The 25288-nt window shown below is 50.8% G+C and overlaps 1 long non-coding RNA gene across 1 annotated transcript; it reads left to right on the forward strand.

Moving 5' to 3' along the window:
- The first annotated feature begins 623 nt into the window (after positions 1–623).
- On the forward strand, positions 624–16313 carry LOC110554402 (uncharacterized). Its single transcript, XR_009585593.1, has 7 exons — positions 624–7643; positions 7929–7988; positions 9659–9783; positions 11954–12047; positions 13344–13642; positions 13831–14258; positions 14888–16313. It is a non-coding gene; the product is annotated as an uncharacterized LOC110554402 (long non-coding RNA).
- The last annotated feature ends 8975 nt before the right edge of the window (positions 16314–25288 follow it).

Raw genomic sequence — 25288 nt, forward strand, 5'->3', positions numbered from 1 at the left:
GCCTTGTGCCAGGCCCAAGTGCTTCACATGAACTTGGACCTCCTTAAATAGGTAGGGTGGTGACTCCCTTAAGCAACTTCTTCGAACCCTGAGGCCTTGGTTTTTTATTTAAGCCTCTGCAAGAGCACGCACATAAACAGGAACACAAAGATTTACCTTGTCTCTTCTCCTTTCCAGTAAGCACCAGCACCCCCTAACCCACACCCCCTTCTTACCCAAGCCTTACCTCACACTTGACAGCTCTCTCGTCACTCCACCGTGTCTACCCCAGGGCCCTGGTTTAGAATAGAATTTCTGATGGACTATTGCAGTTGCTCTGAGCTTCCTGGCAGCCAAGACAAAGAAAACAGGATGACTTTATAACCTTGCTCAGAAGTCAGGGTTTGTGAGAGACACCTTTCTGATATATGGTTTGTCTAATAATTTAGAGCTTGATGGGCTGGAGGTAGCTCAATGGTAGAGAGCTCTTGCCTTGGTTCAATACCCAGTGCCAGAAAACACACACACACACACACACACACACACACACATATATATATATATATATATATATATATATATATATATATATATGTTAAAGCTTGGTGATTGTGTAGGTTGTGTAGATGAGGACATGAGCCCCCAAACTTGATTTTCCTTAAGGCCATTAAGCTAGTGAAACAAGGGCTAGGACCCGGGGTTCTGACTCCCAGTCCAGCCCCCATTCTCAGAGGTAATTTACTGGTGGCCTATAGACCTCTCATCCTCGCTATGAATTCTCCCGACCTGGGCACTGTCTGCTACTTTCCTCTGGCTGAGGAATCTGTAAATGTGGTAAACAAGACCTAAAGCTGAAACCTACTGCTGAGATGAAGGTGGGTAGAACGCACTGACTTGGGGGCACTTTGTTCTTTTTCAACCTACCTAGTAATGGAGCCTCCTTACGCCCCCTGCCCCAGCAAATGGTGTGAGCGGGCCAGAGCGTTTCCCCTGTAGCATGGGCCTGAATCCTAGCTGCACTGTCACAAGTGCTAGACCTCACAGAAGAGGATCATTTGTCTTTCAGCAGGCCTTGTCAACGAGGCCTACAGATCCCTTTAGGTGAGGCAAGGACTGCTTCCCCCATTGAGCCAGGGGATCTTTTGTCTTCTTTAATGGAGAGCCAGCTTCTTTTCTGTTCCTTCACAGATTTGGTCCTTGTGGCTTAGGTGTCCTCACTGACCAGCTGTGACTCAGCCTCGGAAATGTCAGTGGACCCCAAAGGTGGGGTTGGTATCCTCGGCTTGGTGACTATAGGAAATAGTTCAATAATAGAAATCTGTACCAAAAAGTGTCACCCCTAAGTGTGGGGATGAGTATTCTTCGTAGGGAACCCCTATGTCCAGGAAGGCTCCAACCGATCTGGCCCCTGCCCTGACATCTTCCAGCAAGGTCTCCATGGGCAAAAGAGCAGAACTGGGGCCAGTTTGCAGCTAAAGCCCCAGCTGCAGAAGAAAAACAGGGTTCAGCTCCCCAGATTAGTTACTGTCTGCAAGGATTAAAGGCCCCAAATAATGGCTGGCTTCTCCCCTCCTCTGTGCCAAGGGAAGACATGTAAACACAGCAGCACGCCAGCTTAGGCAGTCGATGTGTATAAATCGAATTTAGCAAATCAGATCATGGTTTAAATGCACTATTTAAAGCAGTCCTGCAGTGAAGCCTTTTACAAAGGGAATAATCATTTTGTGATGCTAATCATCAGCCTCCAATTTATCTCCTTTGTAAGTTCAGATGTTGGTGCACTGGGTGTTCTGAAATTGGGGCGCTCTTGTGTAGGGCTCCAGTGACGGCTGTCTGCCTTCCTTTTCTGACCTCTCATTTTAAATGGGTGCATGTCCTGTTTCTCGCTGGGGGCCTCAGGATGCTTGTCACTTAGCCTGATAGTTCTCATCCATCCCACTCATCTTTTCATAATCTGATAGAGGCCACCATTCAGCTGCTCCTGGCTCCTTTTCTGAGATTTTCGCTCTTCCTGGGGAAGATGCAAGCCCCGCTGTTCCCAGGCATTAGCACTAACTCCCTCTCTGATCTGAACCTTCTTTTGTTTCCCTGAGCTTCTGGTACTTCTGTTGTTGATCATAAAGACGATTTCAGAGATGACTACATGACAGTTAATCAGCCTCTGAATTTAGAAGGCAAATTAAATGCAGGCACCCCCTTATTGAATAGGCAGTGTCCAGAAATGTTCTTTCCATTCACGGGGGCGGGGGGAACCCTGAGGCCTGGATGTTAAAGTGACTTTTTCCCACAAGTTAAAATCAGAGCTCAAAGAAGAACCTGTCTTCTAATTGCTATAAAAGTGTTTTACACACTAAGCTGTAGTTCCTTTCTCTGCAGAGAAAATAAAATCAGACCATCTGGGTGGGAGAGAAAGAATGAAGGAAAAGAGATGGATCTGAGTGGAATAAAGGAAGTAGGCAGGAAGCTAGGGAGCTGTGAAGAGCCTGACCTTGCTTAGCTCACAAGCCCTGATATAGTGTCTTTGTCAATGCTGCCACTATTGACGCTTTCGTTGGTAATTATGACTGTGTGTTGGCATGGCGACTCAGAGTAAGAAGACTAGAGGCAGTGGGTAAATGCACGACTTGTTCTCGCCTTCCAAAGCAGAGAGGAGCTTTTGTGGGGAGTTCTTCCAGGGAGACGTGGTGGAAAATTCAGCAGACCCTGTGCTGGAGCATGGGTATTGACACATCCTGGGAGCCAGGTGGCCGTGAGCAGGATGGCACAAACAGAAGGCCTCACCAGCACTTGGGTCTGACACAGAGGTCTCCCAGAGTGTCCGTCCAGTTCCTTTCTGTTGTCTTTGTCTCCCAGCCTTGTGATGCCAAATGCCAAGATCCATTTCTAGTCCTTTCTGGGTTGCCTCTTTCAAATAGGTTTATGCTGCAGTCTCTCTAAACTTGATTGATCATACAGTCATCTACCTAATAGTCCACGGTTATGCATCTGGAGGCTGAAAGGGAAGGCTGGTGGGCCCATCTGGAAGGATGGAGTCTGGGGCTTTGATTTCTACCACTGTGCCCTCTCCATAGATTCTTTGGCCATACATAGCCTCGTCTGAAAATGGGGACCTGCTGCTGGAGTCAAGTACTGTACTATTCTGTCCAGTGTGATACCCAATAGACATAGGTGGCTAAACTCACAAATGTGGGCAGTATGGCACATTCAAATAATATTGGACTAAATAAAATATATCATTAAAGTGGCCAGTTTCTTCTGTCTTTGGGCTGAGGCTTCTATAACATTTAAGATTACATAGGGAATTCCCCCTCACATTTCTGCTGGAAATGGCTGATCTAAACCAGAGAATGGAGCCCGCTTATAGACCTGACACTTATAACTGATTGTTCTGGTCTCACCCAGGAGGTGTCTAATCACTGAGGTCTATGCATAGAGCAAGCATAGTGGGAAAACTAGATAGCTCAGGCCTAGAAGAGCCTGTTAGGTGGGGATTGCCCCTCAGTCCCTGAAGGTGGAAATTGCGGCCTGAATCTACAGGCAATATTGTGCTTTTCAGCATTTAGGGTGACAGTAACCCTGGAAGAACCTTTAGGTAAAGAGTCAGCAGTGGGTTTGTGTGGGCAGAGCTGGAGCTGACAGAATCATTGTTCCAAAAGTGGAACCCACACCTGGCAGTGGTGACTTCATACTTTCCCAGAGACACAGAAACCACTAAACAAGGAAAGACAGCTGTGTGTCCTAGGTTTGTGTTAAACTCCCTTTTGGCTAGGTTCCTTTGGAAGATGGCTGGGGCTGCCCATCTCCTGGCTGCCCCTCCTCCCCTCAACCTCAGCCGATGTACAAGCTGGAGCTTCTGGGATGCTCCTTGGCTCAAAGCCAGCATTTTCTTGGAGAGGCTCCTGCTTTGGCTCCCTGCCAGGCCTCTGGTCTCCAGAGAGATTTTTTTTTCCAGGAGAGGTGCTAGGCTCATCCTGCTGTCAGAGGGTAGAGACCTGCTCAGCCTTTTCCCCTTGGAAGACCCCAGGCTGTGGGCCAGCCTTGCCACCAGCCCTGGCCCCTTTCAGAATATTCAGTTTCTTACTGGGAAGCCTGGTTTGGGTTAAGAGTGTTTTAGCTTCCACACTCTGAGATCATCTGAAAAGCGTCTCCTCACTGGAGCCTGAGAGATGGGGAATGGAGATCACAATGAGTCATGGTGATGGTGGCACAAGCATTTACCGGGCACCTGCACTGTGTACCAGGTTCTGGGCTGATCTCTGAGACCTGGCTCAGAGGAGTAGATATAGCCCAGGGTCTACCCTTTTCTTAGCCAAGTGTCGTATCAAGGGTTGCATGAGGTATGTCACAGACGCTGTGGCTCTTGGGAACTGTCTCAGTTCTCATAAGGTCCTTGTCTCCCAAGGAATCTGCTGGGTCTTGGGAAGCAGCATGGGGGTTGTTTGGGCTTTGAGATGTCTCTGCAGCATCTCCTGATTCAGGCAGGCAATATGGCTGAGTAACGCAGATGGGAGAGCTGGGTGCTAGGCCCCCAGGAACCCCAGGAAGGAACTAGAGAGGTGAGAAACATCTCACCTAGCCCTGACTTCTCTTGATGTTGTCTGAAGCCAAAGCCTTGTTATGCTTCAGCTTATAAAAGTCATGGTGGTGCTAGGACAGCCAGAGACAAACGGAGAAACCCTATCTCAAACAAATAAAATAAAACAAAATAAAATAAACCAGGGTGCCCCAACTCCACCAGCTCCAATTGCGAGAGACTGGCTGCTCAGAGTGAATGTGGGTCTTGCTTTCTGTTCCTAAAAGTGGGATACAGTGCTATAGGGGAAGGATAGGGCCTGTGTCCTCTGTCCAACATTTTGTTTGTTTTGTTTTTTTCTTTTCTAAGACTTGTGCATTTTGTGGGGCAGGGTGTGGTGTATGTATATATGCCATGTGTGTGCAGGTACCTGCAGAGCCCAGAAGAGGGTTTCAGGTCCCCTGGAAATAGAATTACAAGTGTTGTAAGCTTGCCCAACAAGAGTCTGCAGATCTAGATTTGGGTCTCTGGAGGAGCAAAAAAGCACTCTTAATCTCTGAGCTGTCTTTCTAGCTCTCACTCTTGTTTTCTTGAGCAAAGAATGCCAGGCCTCCCTTCTGTCTGCCAGTTTGACAACCTAAAAACCTGCTGGTTAGGAGAGCAGCCATCATCTCTGAGAGTGTCATTTCACTCCCACGTGCTATGGGAAGGTAAAGAAAGGGAGAAGGTCATCCTTACGAGCCTGCAACTTCTGGTACCCCCGTTTTACTTAAATACATACTAACATTTATGTCTGTTTATGTGTATAGTGTGTGTGTGTGTGTGTGTGTGTGTGTGTGTCAGAGGACAACAGGAGCTAGTTCTCCCTACTGTGTGAGCCTGCTGATCAAACTCAGGTTATCAGGCTTGGCAGCCTCCCTGTGTGACCACGCCAATTTCTCTATTCCATTTCAGCTGCCACTTCTCCCTTCTGTTAGAGCACAGCAGCGAGGCAGAAGCCACAAGGCTTGATGGGACCCAGGTTCGGGGCCTTTCTGATCTAGTTCAGAAACCATGGGCATCGACTCTTCCTCTGTGTTAGCTACTGTTCTCATCTGTGGATCTGGGAATAGCACTCAAGAACTATCAGGGCCCCAGTTCAATCCCTGAGTCTGAGAAAGAAGGAGAGAAAGGAAAGAGAAGATGAGACGAGAAAGGAGAAGGTGAAAAGAGAGAAACAGCGATATATAGAGAAGAACAATATTAATATGTATCTCATCCTGATGTCGTGTTTCACAGTTGTCATGAATAAAATCCCTGGAAGATGGCAAGCAGGGGACCAAGCTTAGCTCTCTGTCAGTGACACTGCACAAGTCATTGTGTCTCCTGATTGTCCATGAGCTCCATAGTATTGAAAGAATTCTGACCTGCTCCCTGCTATAGATCAGAGAGAATACCTTGGACAGTCTTAGCAGGCATATCTACAGGGGTATATGAACACACATACAGGGGTATATGATTTAACTTGGGTCCAAGAAGTAAAGAAAAGAGGATTTTTTTTTCTGGAGTTAGAAATACCAGAGAAGGCTTCCTATGCCCAAACTTGTCTTTTAAGTCACCAAGAGGGCAGGATAGGGCAACCATGTCAGAGGGTAATATTCTCTGGCCAAAGGTTCAGAAGTGTGGTGCTGGACAGGGCTTGAGATTTAGGTATGGAACATCAAATCAGATGGTGGGAGCTGAGAATAACTAGGCAGGGAGCCAGCTAAAGAAACTGGTCTGGTCACCATGGGTACAACATGGATGAGATGGGGCCTGTCAGGCCTTGTGCCACCTAGGCCAGCTGGAGCTGAGCAGGCATCCCCACTCTGTGCCCATCACCTCATCACACTTGGCTTAGACTCTGGTCGCTCATGGAGCCATTTCCAAGTTTGCAAGTAAACTATGGCGCTCAGAAATTGGACACCTTCCCATGGCACATTATTTTTTTTCCTACCACAATCATTTATTCATTCAACATTTATCGACCGCCCATTATGTGTCAAGATAGGCCTTGGGGACATGGAGGAAACCACAGCCCTCTACTGAGCCCTACAGTTCTTGTAATATGGACTTTCACATATCCATCCACAACAGGAAGGTCAGGCTGAGGGGAGAGAGAGCTGAGTTAGCAGACACGGGATGTGACAGTTTTCATCAGTCTGTGGCACCTTGCCTCCACTAGTCCCCTCCATTCTTCAAGGACCTACAAGAGCCAGGTCAGAGGCCATTCCATGTTTTGCCCACGGTGACCGCCGGCTGTCGCTTGATTCAGCTAGACGTTAATCCTCTAGATCCCACTGGTTCTGTAGTTTTCTCTTCTCCATTTAAAACAAACTGGATGTTAAGAATCAGAATAGCAATAGCTTGTTGAGATTTGTGTGTGAAACTAGTAGGAAACATCTTAAGTGCAATTAAATAATAAATGACACCCGGAGTGATTCACAGATAGGCGTTTCCTTCTCCTTAGGCACCAGAAGCTGCTGGGGCACCAGGCTCAGAATCCAGTCCCAGTTCTCCTCAGGCTGGATCCCGAGCACGGTGGCAGTTAGGCCTGCATGTGAACTGACAGTGTCAAGCGCTGGGCCACCACCTTCCCACAAAGCTGGATTGTGGCCCAGCCCTGCAAATGAATCCTCATCCCCAGCCCTCTATCCCTGATTAGGGGCTTTTTCTAGCCCTTGCCTTCCGAGGACAGGAAAGACAAATGGGTTTCTTCTCATTACTACTATTCTGGTGGACTTGTTACTGGGGTGTGTGTGTGTGTGTGTGTGTGTGTGTGTGTGTGTGTGTGTGTGTAGATAAAGCTCTTAGGTAGTGTAGGGTAGTTATAAAAGCACATAGGAGAGTCCATGCCACTTCTGGCTGCATGGAAGTGCTCTTTAAATCTTTGACTGATTGAGCCACCAAAGACTAGAGCACATGTCCTGACCTCAGGTTCGTATATACTGTCCAGCTGTTGCTGGTGGGCAAGGTAGGCATACATGAGATAGGCTTTCTTCTGAGTGCACATGAGCAGCAGATGGTGCTGGATTTTTCCTGAAACTTCTGTCTTTCATTTAGGAAACCCAGAGACCAAGGAGGATGCTTTCCTGGGAAGATAGCATATGCACACTGAACAACAGGGCAAGGGGTATGTCCAGGATCTAACAGCAAGGGGTCCTCCCTGCACTGGGTGGCCTTGGCTCCCTTGTGGCTTCCTTTGCTTAGATTTCTGGAGGCAGTTTACTGAATAAATGTCACATCCACAGACACTTGCCAAGAGTTTAAATATGGGAGCCAGTTGACAGCACACACTTCAGTCATGAGGCTGCTGAGAAACGCTTCCTCCAGGCAGAGTGGCTGCTGAAGAAGTAGGTGCCCAGTTGTCTCTCTTCCTGTTCCGCCCTCCCTCTCATGGGGCTTGTCTCTCTTCCAGGATATGCTCCAGGGTCAGAAGAAGAGAAAAGAGAAAAAGTGGCTTGGTGGTGACTGAAAGGTGAGTCCCCTCCCATCCCAGGCCATAGCAAATCCAGAATTCATAGCTCTTTCCTTTCGCCCTGTGTACTGTGGCTGTAGGTGTGAGGTCCAGGTAGAATTCACTCTCAGTTTTCTGTTGTTGCTACTATTTTCCTTCACTGGGACAAGAGCAGCCAGTTTGAAGAAGACATTGTAATAGGGAAGCCAGGTGTGAGATATACACTTCCAGTCCTGGCTACTCAGGAGGTTGAGGCGGGAGTTCAAGGTCAGTTAGAACAACCAATAAGACCCCGTCTCAAAATGTAATACAGTAAAATTAAATAAATAAACAAATGGAATGTCCCGTTTTTGTGGAGCCAGTTGCTTGCTAGTAACATGCCATATAAAATATCTTTCTTGTTAAATCAAGAACAGTCAATGAGAACTGTTGACTGTTCATCTGGTTCAAGCCAATACTTTTTCATCATGGGGTAATGCACATTAACTATTTATGTTCTCTGTCCTATGATACCTTCCTCAGAATTATTTTAACAGCAAGAAACTGGAGCCTGCTATTATACTGAAAGGAAAACTATCCCAGCATGGCCCTACTTTGTCCCAGCCACAGGCTTGGTTGTCTTGAGATACAGGACAATGAAGATAACTTTTGGAGTGCAGACACAGTAGTGGTTCATGCCTTTAACCCTAGAACTTGGGAGATGGAGGCAGTAGTTCATAAGGAGTTCCAGGTTGGCCAGGGCTATGTGAGACCCTGCCTCAGAAAACAAACAAAGGAAGAAAAGGAAGGACAAACGGCTTTTAACTATCTTCTTTTTCTTTTCTTTTCTTTTCTTTTCTTTTCTTTTCTTTTCTTTCTTTCTTTCTTTTTTTTTTTTTTTTTTTGACACAGAGTTTCCCTGTGTAGCCTTTACTGCTTTGGACTCGCATTTTAGACCAGGCTAGGCTAGCCGCAAACTCACAAAGATTCTCTTGCCTCTGCTACCCAAGTGCTGAGATTACAGGTGTGTGCCACTGTGCCTGGCTGGGTAACTATTCTTTCTTTTATCATTAATAACAGGAGAAAAGTCTCTGAGATAGCCTAGCCAAACCTGACTCAGGGCTGGACCAGTTACAAACTTTCCTGTCTCAGAGTCCTTTGCTTCTGTCTGGATGATCAGATTGTATTTCACTTCTCCATCTCAGGAGCCCAAGATGCAGTAGAGGAAGGAGGGTGCTGGAGTGCTGCCTTGCAGCCACACCATAACCTTTTGGCCACCCCAGCAGCGAGAGCTTCTGACTGAATGCACTTGCCATCTAGCACTCATTACACCATTGTCAGTGTGTGTCTGTAGCCGCCTCTGGGTGTGTGTGTTTCTTTTTGTATCTTCGTGTCAGTGTCAGGCTGTGTGTGTCTATTTATGTCGGCCTGTCTAGGCGTGCTCAGTGTGACAGAGAGCTGGGGGTGGTGTTGGCAAAAGGAAGACATTTCAAAGCCTCAGCTCTCCCCCTCATGGACATCAGGCTGCTGGTGTACATACACATACAGATATAGGGTTTTTCTCCTGTTGTTCATTGTGTGGGGATGCAGTCAAGTGCCTGGCCAGGTATGGCCTGAGCAGTGGCCCAGGGCTCACAGAGTTCCTTCCTGTCTGCCATGTCCACGGGGAGCCTGCCCCTTCACAGTTTACCATCTACTCTCTAATTTATTAGATGGGAAGGAAGAGAAAATGAAATGTTGCCTGAAGACAATGGCCGAGACAGCCCGTCCCACCCCGCACAGCCGCCAGTGCCTCTGTCCCTAACCGTGTCTCCTCTGTGAGTCTGCGAAGCCTGAGGTGAGAAAGAAAAGAACCCCCAAGCTATGCTATTAAACAGTTATGCCTGCCTCTTGCACATGCGGAGTAGCTGTAGACTGCGAAAGGAGAAGGCACCAGGATGAAGGCTTGGCTCAGAGTTTGTATCTATTGCTGGGCCCGTAGGCACAAGGTCCAGTCATCCACTCTGGCGCTCCCACCTCGCAGTCCTAAGACTTCTCTCCAGCTCCCAGCCAAGCAAGGGAGGGGCAAGGGGCCCAAGGCAGCTGCAGGGGCTATGTTAGTAAACACTTTACTGGCTTCCTATTTTCTTCACACACACCCCCACCCTTCTCTACTCCCCCAATGCCCCTTACACACTCCCACCAACCCCCCAGCATCCCCCTTTCTGTGGCCTGCACAATGAGCTCATTGTCCCCGGTGTGATTTGAATAAGGGATCTGCGGGCCTGTTCCCAGCATTGTCCGAGGGGCTGGGAAAAACCCCAGTGCAGGCAGGAGGACCAGACCAGACAGAGACAGATGCCTAAATTAGCAACAAAGCTTTGTGCAGGTCCCCTGGACAAGGGCTCGCCTTGTCTGCCTGGACTCAAGGGTGTGGAGCTGGCCGGCTGCTCGCATGTCTCCCCATGTTAATTAGTTTTGCATGCATGTCTGAGAAGGTGCCAGGGGAGATGTGTTTGCCTTCCGCCTCCCTGAGGAGGGGCTGCTGTTTGTGGCTGGCCAGTGGGCTGGAGGCTGTGGAGTTGAGCTTCACAGGGCTGGGCTGGGCCTACCTGGGGAGCTAGACTCTGGATGAGGAATCTCATCTTTCCTGTCCAACTGCTCTTTGGCCTGTGGAGAGCCTGGCCTGGCTCTCTGTGGCCCCTCCATTCCTTCCCCTACCCCAGAAAGTTGGTGAGCTCTGACTCCAGGGGACTCATTGGCTTCTACCCAGACCTAGGCTACTGCCTGTCCATCTGGCAGTCTGTCTCTTGCGACACAGGGCCCCTTGGGACCAGGCAGCAGAAGCGACCAGTCTGGGCTCTCCTCTGTCCCAGAGCCAGATGGCCAGTCAGCTTATCGCATTACGGCCTTCTCTGTCCCCAGACCCCTGCCGTCCATAGCAGGACAGGATCTTGTTTGGGATATGATGGAGAAGCTCCCTTTTAGGCCCTTGTAATGGGGTGGTAGACAGAGTACAGTCATGGCTTTGCCTCTGGCTTGCTGTGTGCTTGGATAGCCTAAGTCCCTTTGACTCCTAATCCTAGGGGCAAGATGATGAGGCTGAGCTTCAGGCACTCCTGGTCCCTCCTAGCTGAGGACATCTTTGCTGGTGGTACTCATGTCGGCTTGTGTTCATTTAGCACAATGACAAGAATGAGACCAGTGAATTCTGAATAGTAGTGGGTGGTGAAATGGAAGGAAGGATTTGATTACTGCATGTGCTCAAGTGTGAGTGTGTATGTTTTGAGCAATTGATGGAGGATCAGGAATTAGTAGATCCTGTCTCCCCATGTCCTCACAGAGCCCGCTCCCAAGCCTGAGTCTTTCTTCCACCGGCCTGTATGCTGCAGTGGTGGACAGCCATCAGCCCAGCACAAGAGAAGCTAGATGGTCAGTAGCTGCTGCCGGGGTCCTGGGTGTGTCCCATTCACACCCTGCAGACCCTAGGATAGGGCACGGGTCCCAGAAAGTCTGAATACCTGCCAGCTAAGCTCAGCCAGGCCTCCTAGCAGCTTCCAAGGTTGGGCCTTCTGGAGCCCCACAGGAACCCGAGGGAGTGAGAATCAGGGATGTGACTTGCTCCTCTCATTCATGTGCAAGTGTCTGCACATCTAACCTGAGCTCTTTATTGGTCTCTTCCCACCATTCATTGCCACTCGTCTTCCTCCCTCCCTCTCCCTCTTCCTCTCCCTCTTCTTCTTCCTCTCTTCCCCCTCGTGTGTGTGTGTGTGTGTGTGTGTGTGTGTGTGTGTGTGAATTTTAGATAGGGTTTCTATGTAGCTCTGGATGTTCTGGAATTCCCCCACATACTCCAGGTTGGCCTCAAATTCACAGAGACTTCCCTGCCTCTCTTTCCTGAGAGTAAAGGCATGCACCACCACAGCCAACCACTGTGTGTGTCTTACGTAACTTGGAGTGTCTCTGGTAAAATGTTCTAATGCCCACTTCCCTCTCTTGTTCCTTCTTTGCCAACCTTCTCTCCTCAGACATGGTGTGATGTACCCTGCTCTGGAGCAGGCAGCTGCTCAGAGACCCACAGGGAGTTCTGTGATTGGCCTCAGATGGCCTTGAGGATAACAGGTGAGCCCTGGGCCTTTCTCCTCTTGTTTCAGGTTCTAGCCAGTTTCCCACTTTGCACCTCTCTCCATCTCAATACCCCTTCACCTGCCCCCCTGAGCTGTTTCTCAGGTGGAGTGGTCCAATTAGTGAAGAAGAAGGGTATAGAAGTCAAGCATAGTGAGCCAAGTGCCTGCAGTAGGGGTGGGGAAGAGACAAGATGGCAGAGCCTTTGGGGAGCTGCCTACTGCCTTCCCTGCCCCACCCCTCTCTTAGCTGCCTCAGCTGCTGCCTCAGCTGTATCTCTGAGCTCCTTAATCTGGTGATCAGTGTGGTGCTGGGAGGGCGGGCTGGCAGAGGCTTTAGGAGGTGACAAGGGATCTTAGGAGTCACACTCTGCTAATGGAGCATCACCAAGTGTCATGACAAAGCTGGGGAATCACATTCCAAGCGCAGCTCTCCCTCCAGAGGCAGCAGCCTTGGCTGGCCTGGACCCAGGATGGGTGGTTCCCAGTGAAAGCCAGGACATTGGCACTGCCTGCTGCCTGTGGCAACACCGCACCTTGTTCTTTGTTCTTTGGGAAAGAAACTTCCCAAGATTGGTGTTTTCTAGTCCTGTCTATGTGACTGGGCTTTTAGTTTTCAGTAGCTGCCCGTAGCTGTATCCCAGCTCCTAGATCTTCCAGCTGCCAATCCCATTTAAAAGCAGTCTCTGTATGTTACAGGTAGCCATTCTCTCGGTCATCCAGGAGAATGTTGTGAGAACTGGCCAGGGGAAGAGATTTGTTCAACAGCTGAGTGATTCCCTAGACAGTATGCCTTCCGTATTAGTTTGAGTGGCTCTGAGAAAACCCAGAGTTTAGAAATTGAAGTCAGGATGCTGAGCACAGGCCCAGGTAGTTCTGGGGGCTTGTGGCCACCAGGAGGCAGGTAAAACCCTGGCTGGAGAGAAGCCAGAGGAGGAGATGCTGTGGGAAGACACTCAGCCCTGGATTAATGGGCAGTTGGATTCTGAATGTCCCGAGGCCAATAAAGTCTCATCTGTGATATTGAAAAAAAACCCACAACGTGGAGTCGCTGTGACTGGTGTCAGACACACATGCTCTTCTCTGTAACTGTGGGACAACAAATAGGAAGGTCACTTAAGAGGGCTGTGATTTGGGGGGGGGGTGGACACAGTGCTGATGTTCGGAGTATTAACCGCCAGTACGGCCTAGGTACCAGCATGGCAACTGGCCTGAATCAGCAGCCCGGGGAAGAGGGCACAGCTGGGCTCAAATAAATCCATTTGTCTTTTTGTCTCTCTGTTCCATCACATAGGTGTCTATTCATCAAGCACACAAACCTCCCTCAGGGCAGTTCCTGACAAGATGGCAGAATCCGTGATCCCAGGGTCTCTGTTGCTCTCACCAGATCAGGTCTGCCTCCTGTGGGGCATACCCTCTCAGATCCAAGCTCCAGGCACCATGCTGGCTGAAAACCTGGCCCTGTCTCTCTCCAGTGCAGATGAGCTTCTCCTTGATCTCTCGCCTTCCCTGGGCGAGAGCACTTCGGGCCAAGGAGTAGAGGCCCCTCATTCTGAGCCACTTCCTCATGCCTCCACTGTTTCTCTATGGGAGGTTAGCGTCCCTGTTGTCTTGAGTGTGTGATGCTGGAGGTGGGATGGAGCCTGTTACATGACTGAAGAAAACTTCTAGCCTCAAGGCAGCATAAGTTCGGGATCTTGGAGAGTGTTACCTCCCCTGGACATGTGCACCTTGACTGTAGTGGCTTCTACTGAGTTTTCTTTCTTCTCTTTTCCTTTCAGGGTCCAAGGTGGCCTAGTAAAGAAGCCTAGTAAAGATCACAAGAAGACCGGCCCCACACAACCGGAAGTCAGAGGCTTGGCCCATCAGCCTGCCTCTTTCCTCCTTGGACCTGGAAAAGGAACACTGGATATGAAGCTGTCTGCATCACTCAGCCCCTACTTTTCATAATTTGGGATTTTTTATTTTTCTGCTTTGTTACCTATGAGTCACCCTAGCTCTTGCTCCCTGACTTTCAGAAAACTCAACCAGCCTTTTCTCCTCCAAGCTGCCCTGGGACAGAGATAGACACCTCTACCTAAAGCCTACAAAGAAATCACCAACCAACCAAAGCACCAGAAGCTTACCTCACTGCTGACCGGCAACTTAGACTGGGAAGTGGCCTGTCCCGGAGCAAAGACCTGGGCCAGACAGCATAAGTTTTGGCTAGGTATGTGTCCGGCCTGAGTCTGGGTGCTTTGCCTTCTTCTCTAGTTCCAGATGCTCTGAACAGTATCCTGCTGGCTCCAGGAATAGTTGGCCATATATTTGGGATCTTCCCTGGGCCAAAGCCCTTCAACTCAAAAGCTCTCTACCCTAGTCCTCCGTGAAGGCACCGCTTCTTCCTGATGCCTGGTGCCTATCCCTGGTGACTCTGTTGCAGCAGGCTGAAACAAGTGTGACTATGGAGTCAGGAGGGCATGGAACCAGCATCCTTGAATGACCAGGAGGATTCTAGGCTGGGGCATAGTCTCTCTTAGCCCCTGTTTCCATGTTCCTAAAGTGAGAAAGGGGGTGGGGTGTGCTCAGTGGCCTGAGCTCCCTGAGCATGTTCAAGGCTTTGGGTTCTAATCCTAGCTGCACACAGAGGTTCCAAACGTCATGGTCATAAATAAATCCTTTTCCAAACTTTAGGACTCCCCTACTGGGGAGGTCTGGGGACCACCATCCCCACTCCCCTCTCCACTTCCCACTACCCAGGGAGCAACAGTTCCCTCAGCCCTCAGAATACCCGAATGGGAGTCATAGGACACCAGCCTCCTGAGTGCAAGCTGCTTACAGACTTTTTCTTGTCTTTAGGTTGTCTGTGAAGGGAAGTGATGGGACAGGCTGTGTTCCGCTTTTATGGAAACAGACAGAGGAGTGGTAACTCCTGCCAAGGTCACAGGATGAACACAGAGCCAAGAACCAGAACCAGAAGAGTGGAGCAGGAAAGGAAAATGCAGTGACTACCATCCTGAGGCTGCAGTACAGGAAACAATCCTGCCACCGGGAATTTGGCAGGGGACCAGCAGACTGCTCCACAACCCTGCTAGAGGGTCTTTGTCCTTGGCCTGCTGGCCTCCTCCATTCCTGCCTCCTCTGTTCCACACCTTTCAGGCCTGTTCTGGGTCTGATGTGTTGTGGAACACTCTGTCCAGGCGCTTGGGAAATGGAAACACCACTGCAGACATTTCCACCCCAAAGAACTAGGCAGCACACTGGGAAGGTGCCCAAGGAAGGGACTCCAGCCTCCCAGGAGTTAACAGCACTTTTCCCCAGCTGTCCTCCCCTTGGTGCTCCTTTTCCTCCCTCCTTCTGCTCACAGCAGGCAGGGCCTGGAACCAGGAGCCATGCTGCTGTGCTGTTGCCAGGGGAGCTGGGAGGCAGATTGGAGCTATGCAGGGAAAAGGCTCGGCCTGTCAAAGTGTCTGAGATGAACCACCGCCATCCCTGTGCAGCTGGGCTCAGATGTGTCTCCGGCTCTTGTTCTATGCCTGAGAACAGTAAAGCCCAGTGAGGTTCAAGGGCACACTGGCTATTCATTAGTCAGGGGTTCTTGACGTCCTGTCTCTCCCAGGGATGGGTTCCCCCCTTCCTCTTTCCCTCCTGTGGCACATTCCTGGGTGCACACCCCCTCCTGCACAGCCCCCTCCACACAAACCCTGAATCAACTCCTGTTAGGGAGAGCAGGCGGGACAGAGACAATGGCTTCGAGAAGCCATTCAGGCAGGACGCCAGCCACGTTCGCCTGCCCTCCATTCCCAGTACACCTATACATCCCACTCTGCTGTGACTCGGGGAACCCTTGGGCCCCCAGCTTGCACATGCCTGGACAGGAGCAGGCCACTAGGTGCTGCCCTACAACACAGGGCAGTGCTGTTCTCAGCGGGCCCCTTGGCGCCTCTGTCCTGCTGGCTGGAAATTTTTGTGCAGTTCGTTAGAGAGTAGAAACTGTATAATCTTTTCTGAAATGTGGTCACGTCAAAAATGTAAAAGACGCATATACTTGATTGCTATTTCATGACTAGGAATTTACTCCAGATATACTGGAAAAGTTTGCTCAGAAGCGTGGGCAAAGGACTGCGGTTGAACTGACAGGTTGTTTCATACTATGGAATACTACACAGCTGTAAAAGGGCGGTAGATCTCTGCACGAGGGCTAATATGGAAGGCTGCTAATATACTTAAGTGAATAGAATAAATCACAGAACAGTCAAGTGTGTTCTTCTTTGTATACATTTAAAAGTCGGTCACTGAGTCAGGGGTATGTGAAATTCAGTGGTAAAATACAGCACACAAGAAGTCTAGAGCCGAATAAAAATATAGCAGCCACAAGCATGTCTGTATGGATGGTCCTGAAGGTAAGCTGTGCACAGTGAGAGGGATTTCCTCCCGTGGTTTTGTGTTTGTGAAGTGCTTTTACTGAAAAGGGAAAGAGTGATAGTCACTTAACAGGTATAACTTCTCTCAACCAATGAAGGGTAGGCGCCCTAAGACAACGCGGTGATGTGGCAGGGAAGTGTCTTGACAGTCCTGGTGGCCTCTGGCCACTGGGGTTTCTCCAACCTAATAATCACGTGTCATCATCTTGCCTGCCACTGTTAATCCAAAGCCCGCTTAGTTCCAGGCTGAGGTTCTCTGGTTCTTGCTTAGGTGAGCATCCTGTTGCTTCAGTCTCGCCTATGCAGACTGAGCAGGGAAATCAGAGGGATTCTTCGAGCTGGTTGGCAAGTGAGGGACAGAGCCAGAATCCTAGACTAGGTAAGGCGAGGGTGGGTTCTGACTTCCCTCTGGGAGGAGCTGTTTTGAGGAGGGGAGAGCTTATAGGATGTGTTAATTAGGAGTAGGCACCTCTACTTGCTTTAGCCCAGTGGAGGTGCCCGGCTGAGGACAGGCTGGCTTCAGGAGCGGACTGGCTCTGAATGGCTCTATCTGCATACACAGCATGTGTCCAAAGAAACGCCACCAGGACCTTGCTGCCCCCAGTGCTACTCAAAGGCTTGGCTTTACTCCCACCCGCCCACCGATAAGGAAAAAAATCGTTAGAGGGTCTGTAAAGGGCAACATGGAGCTGAGGTTAAAGCTTGGAATCCAACGTAGGCGCAGGCACAGCATCCCATAGAGCTCTGCGAAGGGTCCTGAGACCTGGGAGTGGGCAGGAAAGGTTCACAGTAGAGCTGACCAGGGGGGCCTGGGAAGTCCATGGAGGTCCTTGGACTTGGATGGCAACTTTGGAAGTCAGGAAGGCAGCTGGGGATGGGGTTGTCAGGTGACAGGTCTCAGGCTTTGGCGCAGTGAGCCCTACCTAGTTTTATACTTTGGGAACCACTGGTGCTCTCATTTCCCAGACAGCGCTGAAGTTCAGAAATGTTACTGCATGTCCCAAATCACAGCTACACAGTGCCAGAACTGAGATATAACACCTATCTCATTGGTTGCACCCTGGACTTCTAACTCCAAATACATCCTGTTTGGCCGGGCGGCTTAAAAGAGGTCTCCCTAAGCTCCAGCCCTTCCTGGCCAGTCCCACATGTCAAGACATTAACCTCTCCTTCAAGGTTCCCACAATGTCTTGCTTGGGCTTCTCCCCAATTCTACCCAACCTCATCTCTGGAGAGTGAGTGCCAAGCCTTGGGGTCTGCACTTAGAGATGGAGAAGGAATTCAGAGCTATGTACAGACCGGAGGCCTTCCATTAGAATTGCTACTGAGGTCCATGCTATCTGCCTCCTGGAGGCCAGTCCTCTGCATTCTGCACATGCTGTCTCTTTCTTCAGGTCCTCCACCTGAAAGCCCGATGGAAAGGTGCTACAGAGGTGGGCCTGCTGGGGGCTGCAGCAAGACTGGGGTTGGAGGAACAGATAAGAGAGCAGAGATAGCTCAGGTTCATGAACCATTGGCACCATTCCGGTTTATTTCAGCACAACCCTGGGGGAGGATTATGACAAATTCTGAGAGAAGGCCTTTTCTGACCCTGGGAATCCTCTGCCGCTTTTTGTCTCAGATCACAACAAATAAAAGCCACCAGTAAAGGCAGCTCGTGGTGTGTTGAGGTAGGATGGGAGAGCCGAGTGAGAAGCTTCGGAAAGCCTCTCTGACGTGGGCTAGGGTCACCAGGGCAGCCTGAAGCCCATCTCGTTTTGAAGCTAGAGAGTATAGGTGTCCTGTCATCATGAAAGGAGTGCTGGGAGATTCTGAACCTGGAGATGGGGGTGCGGGGTTCAGGGTTGGGGGTGGGGCCAGGGGCAGGGGTGAGGGTGGGGGTCCCAGTGAGCTCCTAAGCCTCCAGTAAAGTCCTCTCGGTTTTCACCAAGATCCCATGAGAGGGTTACACTTTCCTCAGGCCCAGAGAGGCTTAGAAACAGGCAGAGCCACACAGTTGGGAAGCAGCGGCCTGGATCTCTCTGGCCGGCATGGGAAGCAGTGGGGTCACGAGACTCCGAAAGCCTTTGATGAGCTTTGTCGTGCATGCGCGAAATCACAACCACGCTCCCATCAGTTTTCATTCTCACAGGCCCTTGGACCCCAGACAGTCATTAACACTTTCTTGCTCCTAGCACAGCCCTAAGCTTTCGCTCAGTCCCAAATCGCATTTAATCCTCAGACGTCGGCGCGCAGTAGCTGGGTACCATCCATCCTTATCCCCATCTGAGCTGCGAAGAGAGTGAGGAGCGAGAAGCTGTGAAGGTGGCCAGTGTGCGCGCGCAGCCGAGGTGTGAGGTGTCAGCAGCGGAATGCCTGGCCTGTCCAGAGGCCGGGCGCTCACCCACTGACTCTCTGAAAGCCCGGTGGCTCTTCAGCCCGATTTAGCCCCAAGATCCCAAACGAAAAACTCTCTCTCCGGCTCACCAGCAGCCGGAACCACAAGGGCAGCCAGAGTGGCAGAACCAGCGACCACCGACTACCAGGAGGCACTCACCGGGGCGCCCGGCTCCTGCGGGCCCGGTCCGCGGGGCTAGAGCCCCAGGGCACCGGGAGGAGCCAGCATCCAAGGCTGGGAGGAGAGGACCGGGAGGCGGGCAGCACAAAGAGCTTTTTATTCAAATTTGTTTAGAGTTTCTCGAATTTGCATGAAAAATGTGTGAGAAAAGCCAGCTCCGGTGACCTCATCCGCACCTGCCATTAACGTTCAATTAGCGGCTGAATAGTGGCTGCCGACGCGACGTGCAGAGAATCCCGCCTGCCCCGCGCAGCTCGCTCGCCGGCGGGCCAGGCGCGGCCCCGGGAGGAGGGGCGCGGCGGGGCGCACGCGGGGCTCCGCCCGCCGCCCGTGGGCCCCGACACCCTGGACCTCCCCACCCTCAGAGACCCCGGAACCCCAAAGCCCAGGAGCACCCAGCGGTTGGGGGGGAGGGGGCTAGCCGGGGCCCTGGAGATCCGGCTTCCCTGGGGGCCCAGCGGAGAGCGCGAACTCTCCAGGCCTCCAGGACCCAAGGTGGCGAGGTGGGGGAGGGCGTCCCGTCCCGGCTCAGACAGGCTTCCTCGCCACCTTCCGGACAAAGTGTCAAGTGCAAGTTCAAGTTCAGGGGCAGGCCCCGGGAGGGAGGAGTGGGGGGGGGAGCCATCCCCAGCTGCCTTTGTTCTCCGGGATAAGCGCTCCCACGTCCCCCTCCCGGGCGGGGCTCGGCGGATCCCCCCGCCCCTCTCCGCCGCGCCCCGCAGGAGCCGCCTCCTCCCGCCCTCGCGGCGCCTGGGCCCGGGTCCCCGGCGACCCTGCTCTCAGGGCCACCGAAGGGTCTGGGGGGCTCGGGGCTGAGAGTTGGGGGTGGGGGGTGGGGAGGGAAGGAAGGCGCGGTCCGAGCCCGTGGGAGCCTCCCCGGCCCCGCAGTCCCAGCAGCAAACTGCGCTTGGTCGGACGGATGCCCTCGCGGAGGTAAGGACCCTCGGCGGGGTTCGTCTGCACCCCCTGGGCCCCGCCCCACGCCGTGCCCGCGCGACCTGGCCCGGCGGCGCCAACCACTGCGCCCTGCAAAACCGCCCCCGTTGGGCCTCAGGGGGGCGCGCTGCCGCTCCAGACGTTTGAGGGTGTCAGGGTTCAGGGGATGGGGATAGGGTCAGGGGCGCCCTGCGAAGGCTGGGGCAGAACACTGGCCTTTCCCAAGGGCGGGCAGGTTCACCATCTTCCCTGCCCATCTTCCCTGCCACGCTCTTGGCATCCAAGTCTGCGTCTCCCTGGCTTCGGTGTGCCCTTCCCTCCGCTCCGATTTTAGCCAGGAAGGGAGGGGACGGGAGTCTGACTTGGAGCCCCCTTTCGGGAGTTGGTAGGGAGGGAACTGACGTGTGCTTGCGGGTTTAGCCATGAGAGAAATCAGCAGTGTCGTGTCCACTACCTCCCTCCCTCTCTCCTCAGCGCCCAGTTCAAAGTTTTGTGCCAAATGGCGGTGGCTGGTGTGGGCCGAGGGGGGCTGAAAACCTAGCGACAGCGCTGTGATCTCTGTTCTGCCTATTAAAAAACTCCTTCGGTTTCTGTATGCCTGAATCCTGGACTCTTCTTGGTTTGTTGGAGTTACCCTTTCCCCATGGCTAAGCTGAGACACCTGCTCTTCAGAGCTGCCGTCCCTCTTCTCTGTTGAATTTGACAGCATTTCTGGGACGCTGCTTTACACACCGTTCCGACATCCATGGTTCTTGGTTTCTAAACCCCCTGGAAGTTGGAAATCAGAAGTGTGCGTTCCCCACCCAAGCAGCTACTCTGCTCCCCTTTCCTTCCCTTCCCCTCCTTTGGGGGTCTTCTCCCTGATTTCTCCTTTCTGGGATCCTGCCTTTCCACAAGAGCGCACTCCTCTTGGCCAAACTTTGACAAGTTCCTCCTTGTCCGGGATCCTTGCTCAAACTTCCGCCACCTTCTCCCTCTCTTGACATCTTCAGCTTGCACTGCCAATACTTTTCAGTAGGTGAAATGATTTATGGATACGTGAATTAAGAGAAAAGACACAGCCTCGATTTAAAAAGCACTGAAGTTTGCATTTGTTTCCTCCTAATATTCACTTCAATGTAAGAAAGCTCTCAGGGACTTTCATCCTTCTGTTCCATAACTGTGGGGCCTCTCCACGTGATCTGTTAAAAAGAAAGGGAAACTATTCAATGAAAAATCGTTTCCCAATATTTCGTGAAAGAAGTAGCAGGAGGGAACCCCCTCAACACCATAGAGCTCTACTCTCCATGGGATGGGTGTGGGGTGGCCTAGATGCCTGGGATCCTCCTTAGTGTCCCATAGAGAAGTTGAAAGAGGAGTACCTAGTGTCTTTTAGCCTCAGAGGATCTTTAACCAACACACACACACACACAGTGAGAGAGAGAGAGAGAGAGAGAGAGAGAGAGAGAGAGTCTTTATGTATCTATGTAGCCTCAGCTGCCCTGGAAATCACTATGTAGATCAAGCTAGCCTCAGACTCACAGAAATTTCCCTGCCTCTTCCCAAGTGCTGTTATTAAAAGCATGCATGACTATGCCCAGTTTTTCACCAACACTCTGATGGTAGAGGAGTCTGAGAAGAAACTCATATTTTTCTCAGAATAGAAGGGAGCCAAAATGTCTTCATTTGTTTGGTGAATATGGGTGTTTTGCCTGCGCATCCCGTGAGTTCCCTGATGACCTCAAAAGCCAGAAGAGAGCGTCGGATCCCTGGAAGTGAAGTTGTAGACTTAGAGACACAAGTGAGCTGCCCTGGGGGTATGGGACTCAAACTTGGATCATCTGAAAAAGCAGCAAGTGCTTTTAAAGCATCGAGTCCTCTCCCTAGTCCCTCCCCAGTGACTTTTCTTGATTTAAAAACAAAACAAACAAACAAATGAAAAACAGTGCAGGCGGTTCTAGATTCTTCCTCTTCCGCAGGGGGATCAATCAAAAGAGTTCTCATCCACCAGATTCTCCCTGGGGGACTGCGCCATCTCAGATGAACCTCTGTTTTTTCCTCCAACATCCCCCGGTTCATAACGGGGTAAATAAGGACACACTAGGCGGCCGCTGTTTGCAAAAACTGGCATAAAAACTGCTCTGCAGCAGGCGGGTAGAATAGCGTCATTATCTATACGCGTTCAGTCCTGAGGTTCTCTCAATTGAAGGACGTGGATCCTGTACTTAGGCCCCTTTTAGGAAGAGGAAATTGAGGCAGGCGGGGAGGAGTTACTATCTACCTCACAACCAGGAGAAGGTGCGAGTGGTTTATTTAGGCTTGTGGCTATCTAGGCTGCCAAGATTCTTAGTTGCTCCTAAAGCTTCTCCCTGAAGGCACATCTGGTTCCCTCTCCTTTACAAACCTGTCACTTTGGTCAGATCTCTACTTCTTTGTGTGTAAAATGGACTTGCTGATGGGCCTCATGAACTTGCAGTGAGGCTGAAACTGGTTGGGTACCCGTGACACTCTAAAGGAACCCTTGAGTGGCAGACAACTTGTTGTTTTTCTTGGTTGGTCTCTAAGTGCTTGAAGAGAGCAGTGAGGAAGACTTGGGCTGGGTCTAGGAAATGACACGACATCTTGCTCTTTTGGAAAGATAACTATAGCCAAGAAAGACTCACGGATCCCCAGGATCTTCTTAAATATAGACACATAGTGAGCTCTGAGGTTGGGGGGGAGAGTGGGCATGCGAAGAAAGAAGAAAGTCCCTTTGGATAATTGAGAGACTTACAGACCAAGATAGAAAACTCTCAAGGGGAAAGATCCGAAGTATATCCTTACTTTCTTTCTTAGGCATGAGGTTAGTTAACCATCACCTCTGGATAGAAAATAAGACTAAATTCTGCTACCGAAACAAATCTGGTCACTGGGCTGGTTTTCTCTGTACCTTAAAAAAAATTTTTTTTAAGTTAATCAGTGTTTATTCTGCCCCAGTCAGTGTTTTAGGCATTGGGGATAAAGAAAGAACAAAACAGAAATACCCTCACCCTGGGGAGCGTGTGTGTGTGTGTGTGTGTGTGTGTGTGTGTACAACAGGAGAGAGAACATAGCAAAAGCTATGTGAGGTACAGACCAACATGCCTCTGAGCAGGGTTCCTCATGGTAGAACAGATCAGCTGGACCTCCCTCTCCTTTACTCATCTCTGCCTGTGGTGGGTATTCCAGAGAGAAAGACTGACTGGACTCTTTTCTCTAACAGGCAATAAGTAAAGGCCACTGGCAAAGTAGCTCAATGGCAGAGGTGCTCAAAATTAGCATGAGTGAGCTCCTGGGTCCCATCCCTAGTATGAACTACAGATACAGAAAACAGGACAGCAAACTAAGGCAGAGATCCTTCTGACTTGGCTCAGGTGTTAGGTCCTTCGGCATCCCTAAAGGATGCCAGGACACACGGAAGACAGGAATCCTGGCAGCGGTGCAAGGTTCGAAATAGTGCTATTTTGTAGAAACTAAGAGGACTGGAAAGGGTGGAGCTGTGTTCGAGTGTGGCTAACCTGGGCCACATGCATTAGCCTGTTTGTGATCATGATGCTGCCATTACTGTTATGAATCTGTATTAGCAATGAGAACATTGAGGCGCCAGAGATGAAACAAAGCGGCCCAAAGCCCACAGTGGTAAGGGGTATATACATCTGTGTCAGATATGTACCCCGTGAGGTGTAGTTTCAGGGCTTGCATACCCAATACATGACCTAACTGCTTATCTAGAGGCCAGACCTCAGAGAGAAACGGAAGCTTTCGCTCCAGCCGAGATCTGGAGCACGGGTTTCTTCTGGCCAATTTCTGTCACGGTTTTTCAGCTTTTGTTGTTTGTTTGTTTTGAGGCAGAGTGCTCAGGCTATCCTCCTACTTGTAACAATCCTCAGCTTCCCAGAGGCTGGGGTCACACACCTAGTCCCTCTCCTACCTCTTTGAAGCACCAACTCAGAGATGCCAGAAGCCTTCTTTTATAACTTTCTGTCTCTTGGCAGATAAGGAAACTGAGTCTGAGGAAAGAATTGCCTAAAGTCATTGTCAAACAAAGCACCTGCGCTCAATCATGGTCTTGGCAGAGCCCATTAACTGCCCACCAAGCTGCAAGGGAATTCGAAGTTCTCAGAGGGAAGAGCTACACTCTCCACTAGAGACTTTTCCAGGCCTGGCTGCCGGACACTGCAGGTACCCTGGTGCTAGGAGAGCAAAGAAGTTCTAGACAGTCTCCAAGGGCCTCAGAGGACCTAAGGCATGATGTGCATAGAGGACCAGAGCCCTCCGGAAGGAAAATGCCCCATCCTCTCTGGAACGAGGAGAGACTAGCAAGGCCCACCTGAACTTAGAGTCAAAATGCCAGGAGGAGTGCTTGGAGAGCTTCCATTTCCAACTGTTCCCTGAACTTCCATTTCTCATTGGTTGAAGGAAGATGAAGGTGTCCCCCTGGGGAGCCTGGGGAGTGCAGGGGGAAAGGGGAGGGGGGAAACGCAAAGGAGGGGAGGGAGACCCTGTTACCTGTTAGCTGTGAAGGTTCGCCAACAAGGAGGGTGGAGTGGATTACTCCACATCAATAACTATGAGCATTTGCGTTCTAGACCAGAGAGAACCCTCAGCCCTTTCCTCACAAACTCTGAGAGAGGATGTAAGAGGATACAGGACAGGGAAGAAGGAGGCAGGCATGCACTTCCTCTGAGATCCCCCATGAGGGATCTACCTGAGATCTACCATACTCAACCCCAACCCTAGGAACTTGCTTTGGTGAGTTGAGAGTTAGGGTGGGGGCCTGATGCTTTCTGGTTAAAGTTTGACTGTAGCCACTTATCACCGGTTGTTAAGCCGGATGCCAGCTTAATTTTAGTTTTCTGGATTTTCCTGGTGGACACAGAGGCTGTATCACCAACTAAAAGAGACACAGAGTATTGGTGATATAGCCAGAGGAAGGCTAAACCGTTTTGTTTTAGCCGCCCACCAATTCAGAACCAGCCTTTCTTCGGTAAAAGATTTCTGCCTTTGGTAAATTTGGGTTCACAGTTAAGATGACCAAGTCTGATTTAGGAGCCATTTTTGTCCCCCACTTCTGCCTGGCAAGCCCCAAGGCTCACCTAACTCACTAGACTGAGGGGGCTACTTTTCAGGGATGCTCACTCAGGTCCTAAATTCATCTGCCCCAAAATGAATTGGCCCCAAACTCTCCTAGAAAAATAAACTTAGAGTAGGGGACTGGCCAGTCACCTGGGAGGGGGAGGGGAAGTGGGACTCTATCGGGCATCCCTCTTTCTCTAAGAACATCATATTATGTCATGTATTATAAATGCACTATATACTTATGATTTGTTTACAGTCCTAATGCGA

Source organism: Meriones unguiculatus, chromosome 14 (assembly GCF_030254825.1).
Source record: "Meriones unguiculatus strain TT.TT164.6M chromosome 14, Bangor_MerUng_6.1, whole genome shotgun sequence".
NCBI classification, from domain to species: domain Eukaryota; kingdom Metazoa; phylum Chordata; class Mammalia; order Rodentia; family Muridae; genus Meriones; species Meriones unguiculatus.